Below are 6,161 nucleotides of genomic sequence, written 5' to 3'. Positions count from 1 at the left end.
AAAGGGTCCTTCACACCCTTGCTGCAACTCAAGAAGTTCCCCGACATACCCCTCTGCACTCGAGAGGAAGCACGTGGTGTCCCGCAGACATCCAGGGGAGCCCCGTTTCCACCTCCTACCTCGAGATGAGGGATCCTTTCCCTGTTTCGTAGGGAAAGAATTCCCGGCGTTCCCGTCGCATCTCAAGAGGAGGCGCTCTCCACAGGAAAGGTGAGAGGAACTCCAGGGTCGTGCCACCATTCCAAGAGTCCCCCAGATGTGTCAGTCCATTCCAGAGGAACCTGTTTTCCCTGCACTGCCTGGACGTTCAAGCCGAGGATCGACTCCCACCACGTGTGCACGTGGGACAGCCCTGTGGGAAAGCCTCGTGGGAAAGCCTCGTGGGAAAGACTCGAGGGAAAACCATAGATCCTTTGATCCACGCGGCGGACTGCGTGACACTGCTGCAACCGCTCTGGAGGAAAGCGCAAGTGCATGCCCGCATTCGAGACGAGGACTGACTCCCCTGGGTAGACTCCAGAAGTACCCCAAGATCCATGTCAGCACTGGAGAGGAATCCTCAGTTTCCGGCCCCTACTCCACACAAGGTCTTAGGCCCCGGCATCGACGGGAGAGTAATCCCGAGAGGCCCCCGAGGAACTCGCATGGGGACTGGCCTTTCCTGAGGCCACCAGAGCGGGTCCCTGAGGTCCCCGTCGTAAGTCGAGAGCACCTGCCGCAACTCGAGAAAATCCAGGAGGTTTTGCCCTCCAGGCGAGATGAGGCCCATTTCCGCTGAGGCTTCTCGAGGCCAATCACATCTAACCACTGGAACTTCCAAATGGTCTTTCACACCCTTGCTGCAACTCAAGAAATTCCCCGACATACCCGTCTCCACTCGAGAGGAAGCACGTGGTGTCCCGCACACATGCAGGGGAGCCCCGTTTCCGCCTCCTAGCTCGAGATGAGGGATCCTTTCCCTGTTTCATAGGGAAAGAATTCCCGGCGTTCCCGTCGCATCTCAAGAGGAGGCGGTCTCCACAGGAAAGGGGAGAGGAACTCCAGGGTCGTGCCACCATTCCAAGAGTCCCCCAGATGTGTCAGTCCATTCCAGAGGAACCTGTTTTCCCCGCACTGCCTTGACGTTCAAGCCGAGGATCGACTCCCACCACGTGTGCACGTGGGACAGCCCTGTGGGAAAGCCTCGTGGGAAAGCCTCGTGGGAAAGACCCGAGGGAAAACCATAAATCCTTTGATCCATGTGGCGGACTGCGTGACACTGCTGCTACCGCTCTGGAGGAAAGCGCAAGTGCATGCCCGCATTCGAGACGAGGACTGACTCCCCTGGGGAGACTCCAGAAGTACCCCAAGATCCATGTCAGCACTGGAGAGGAATCCTCAGGTTCCGACCTAGACTCCACACAAGTTCTTAGGCCCCGGCATCGACGGGAGAGGAATCCCGAGAGGCCCCCGAGGAACTCGCATGGGGACTGGCCTTTCCTGAGGCCACCAGAGCGGGTCCCTGAGGTCCCCGTCGTAAGTCGAGAGCACCTGCCGCAACTCGAGAAAATCCAGGAGGTTTTGCCCTCCAGGCGAGATGAGGCCCATTTCCGCTGAGGCTTCGAGGCCAATCACATCTAACCACTGGACCTTCCAAAGGGTCCTTCACACCCTTGCTGCAACTCAAGAAGTTCCCCGACATACCCCTCTGCACTCGAGAGGAAGCACGTGGTGTCCCGCAGACATCCAGGGGAACCCCGTTTCCACCTCCTACCTCGAGATGAGGGATCCTTTCCCTGTTTCGTAGGGAAAGAATTCCCGGCGTTCCCGTCGCATCTCAAGAGGAGGCGCTCTCCACAGGAAAGGTGAGAGGAACTCCAGGGTCGTGCCACCATTCCAAGAGTCCCCCAGATGTGTCAGTCCATTCCAGAGGAACCTGTTTTCCCTGCACTGCCTGGACGTTCAAGCCGAGGATCGACTCCCACCACGTGTGCACGTGGGACAGCCCTGTGGGAAAGCCTCGTGGGAAAGCCTCGTGGGAAAGACTCGAGGGAAAACCATAGATCCTTTGATCCACGCGGCGGACTGCGTGACACTGCTGCAACCGCTCTGGAGGAAAGCGCAAGTGCATGCCCGCATTCGAGACGAGGACTGACTCCCCTGGGGAGACTCCAGAAGTACCCCAAGATCCATGTCAGCACTGGAGAGGAATCCTCAGTTTCCGGCCCCTACTCCACACAAGGTCTTAGGCCCCGGCATCGACGGGAGAGGAATCCCGAGAGGCCCCCGCGGAACTCGCATGGGGACTGGCCTTTCCTGAGGCCACCAGAGCGGGTCCCTGAGGTCCCCGTCGTAAGTCGAGAGCACCTGCCGCAACTCGAGAAAATCCAGGAGGTTTTGCCCTCCAGGCGAGATGAGGCCCATTTCCGCTGAGGCTTCTCGAGGCTAATCACGTCTAACCACTGGAACTCCCAAAGGGTCCTTCACACCCTTGCTGCAACTCAAGAAGTTCCCCGACATACCCGTCTCCACTCGAGAGGAAGCACGTGGGTCTCGCACAAATCCAGGGGAGCACCGTTTACGCCTCCTAGCTCGAGATGAGGAATCCTTTCCCTGTTTCGTAGGGAAAGAATTCCCGGCGTTCCCGTCGCATCTCAAGAGGAGGCGGTCTCCGCAGGAAAGGCGAGAGGAACTCCAGGGTCGTGCCACCATTCCAAGAGTCCCCCAGATGTGTCAGTCCATTCCAGAGGAACCTGTTTTCCCTGCACTGCCTGGACGTTCAAGCCGAGGATCGACTCCCACCACGTGTGCACGTGGTACAGCCCTGTGGGAAAGCCTCGTGGGAAAGCCTCGTGGGAAAGACTCAAGGGAAAACCATAGATCCTTTGATCCACGCGGCGGACTGCGTGACACTGCTGCAACCGCTCTGGAGGAAAGCGCAAGTGCATGCCCGCATTCGAGACGAGGACTGACTCCCCTGGGGAGACTCCAGAAGTACCCCAAGATCCATGTCAGCACTGGAGAGGAATCCTCAGTTTCCGGCCCCTACTCCACACAAGGTCTTAGGCCCCGGCATCGACGGGAGAGGAATCCCGAGAGGCCCCCGAGGAACTCGCATGGGGACTGGCCTTTCCTGAGGCCACCAGAGCGGGTCCCTGAGGTCCCCGTCGTAAGTCGAGAGCACCTGCCGCAACTCGAGAAAATCCAGGAGGTTTTGCTCTCCAGGCGAGATGAGGCCCATTTCCGCTGAGGCTTCTCGAGGCCAATCACATCTAACCACTGGAACTTCCAAATGGTCCTTCACACCCTTGCTGCAACTCAAGAAGTTCCCCGACATACCCGTCTCCACTCGAGAGGAAGCACGTGGTGTCCCGCACACATGCAGGGGAGCCCCGTTTCCGCCTCCTAGCTCGAGATGAGGGATCCTTTCCCTGTTTCATAGGGAAAGAATTCCCGGCGTTCCCGTCGCATCTCAAGAGGAGGCGGTCTCCACAGGAAAGGGGAGAGGAACTCCAGGGTCGTGCCACCATTCCAAGAGTCCCCCAGATGTGTCAGTCCATTCCAGAGGAACCTGTTTTCCCTGCACTGCCTTGACGTTCAAGCCGAGGATCGACTCCCACCACGTGTGCACGTGGGACAGCCCTGTGGGAAAGCCTCGTGGGAAAGCCTCGTGGGAAAGACCCGAGGGAAAACCATAAATCCTTTGATCCATGCGGCGGACTGCGTGACACTGCTGCTACCGCTCTGGAGGAAAGCGCAAGTGCATGCCCGCATTCGAGACGAGGACTGACTCCCCTGGGGAGACTCCAGAAGTACCCCAAGATCCATGTCAGCACTGGAGAGGAATCCTCAGGTTCCGACCTAGACTCCACACAAGGTCTTAGGCCCCGGCATCGACGGGAGAGGAATCCCGAGAGGCCATCGAGGAACTCGCATGGGGACTGGCCTTTCCTGAGGCCACCAGAGCGGTTCCCTGAGGTCCCCGTCGTAAGTCGAGAGCACCTGCCGCAACTCGAGAAAATCCAGGAGGTTTTGCCCTCCAGGCGAGATGAGGCCCATTTCCGCTGAGGCTTCTCGAGGCCAATCAAATCTAACCACTGGAACTTCCAAAGGGTCCTTCACACCATTGCTGCAACTCAAGAAGTTCCCCGACATACCCGTCTCCACTCGAGAGGAAGCACGTGGGGTCCCGCACACATCCAGGGGAGCCCCGTTTCCGCCTCCTAGCTCGAGATGAGGGATCCTTTCCCTGTTTCGTAGGGAAAGAATTCCCGGCGTTCCCGTCGCATCTCAAGGGGAGGCGGTCTCCACAGGAAAGGGGAGAGGAACTCCAGGGTCGTGCCACCATTCCAAGAGTCCCCCAGATGTGTCAGTCCATTCCAGAGGAACCTGTTTTCCCTGCACTGCCTTGACGTTCAAGCTGAGGATCGACTCCCACCACGTGTGCACGTGGGACAGCCCTGTGGGAAAGCATCGTGGGAAAGCCTCGTGGGAAAGACTCGAGGGAAAACCATAGATCCTTTGATCCACGCGGCGGACTGCGTGACACTGCTGCTCTCGCTCTGGAGGAAAGCGCAAGTGCATGCCCGCATTCGAGACGAGGACTGACTCCCCTGGGGAGACTCCAGAAGTACCCCAAGATCCATGTCAGCACTGGAGAGGAATCCTCAGGTTCCGGCCCCAACTCCACACAAGGTCTTAGGCCCCGGCATCGACGGGAGAGGCATCCCGAGAGGCCCCCGAGGAACTCGCATGGGGACTGGCCTTTCCTGAGGCCACCAGAGCGGGTCCCTGAGATCCCCGTCGTAAGTCGAGAGCACCTGCCGCAACTCGAGAAAATCCAGGAGGTTTTGCCCTCCAGGCGAGATGAGGCCCATTTCCGCTGAGGCTTCTCGAGGCCAACCACATCTAACCACTGGACCTTCCAAAGGGTCCTTCACACCCTTGCTGCAACTCAAGAAGTTCCCCGACATACCCCTCTGCACTCGAGAGGAAGCACGTGGTGTCCCGCAGACATCCAGGGGAGCCCCGTTTCCACCTCCTACCTCGAGATGAGGGATCCTTTCCCTGTTTCGTAGGGAAAGAATTCTCGGCGTTCCCGTCGCATCTCAAGAGGAGGCGCTCTCCACAGGAAAGGTGAGAGGAACTCCAGGGTCGTGCCACCATTCCAAGAGTCCCCCAGATGTGTCAGTCCATTCCAGAGGAACCTGTTTTCCCTGCACTGCCTTGACGTTCAAGCCAAGGATCGACTCCCACCACGTGTGCACGTGGGAGAGCCCTGTGGAAAAGCCTCGTGGGAAAGCCTCGTGGGAAAGACTCGAGGGAAAACCATAGATCCTTTGATCCACGCGGCGGACTGCGTGACACTGCTGCTACCGCTCTGGAGGAAAGCGCAAGTGCATGCCCGCATTCGAGACGAGGACTGACTCCCCTGGGGAGACTCCAGAAGTACCCCAAGATCCATGTCAGCACTGGAGAGGAATCCTCAGGTTCCGGCCCCGACTCCACACAAGGTCTTAGGCCCCGGCATCGAAGGGAGAGGAATCCCGAGACGCCCCCGAGGAACTCGCATGGGGACTGGCCTTTCCTGAGGCCACCAGAGCGGGTCCCTGAGGTCCCCGTCGTAAGTCGAGAGCACCTGCCGCAACTCGAGAAAATCCAGGAGGTTTTGCCCTCCAGGCGAGATGAGGCCCATTTCCGCTGAGGCTTCTCGAGGTCAATCACATCTAACCACTGGAACTTCCAAAGGGTCCTTCACACCATTGCTGCAACTCAGGAAGTTCCCCGACATACCCGTCTCCACTCGAGAGGAAGCACGTGGGGTCCCGCACACATCCAGGGGAGCCCCGTTTCCGCCTCCTAGCTTGAGATGAGGGATCCTTTCCCTGTTTCGTAGGGAAAGAATTCCCGGCCTTCCCGTCGCATCTCAAGAGGAGGCACTCTGCACAGGAAAGGCGAGAGGAACTCCAGGGTCGTGACACCATTCCAAGAGTCCCGCAAATGTGTCAGTCCATTCCAGAGGAACCTGTTTTCCCTGCACTGCCTTGACGTTCAAGCCGAGGATCAACTCCCACCACGTGTGCACGTGGGACAGCCCTGTGGGAAAGCCTCGTGGGAAAGCCTCGTGGGAAAGACTCGAGGGAAAACCATAGATCCTTTGATCCACGCGGGGGACTGCGTGA

Source organism: Ovis canadensis, chromosome 13 (genome assembly GCF_042477335.2).
Source record: "Ovis canadensis isolate MfBH-ARS-UI-01 breed Bighorn chromosome 13, ARS-UI_OviCan_v2, whole genome shotgun sequence".
Lineage (NCBI taxonomy): Eukaryota > Metazoa > Chordata > Mammalia > Artiodactyla > Bovidae > Ovis > Ovis canadensis.
The sequence above is the reverse complement of the archived record's forward strand: the minus strand, read 5'-3'. Positions refer to the sequence as shown.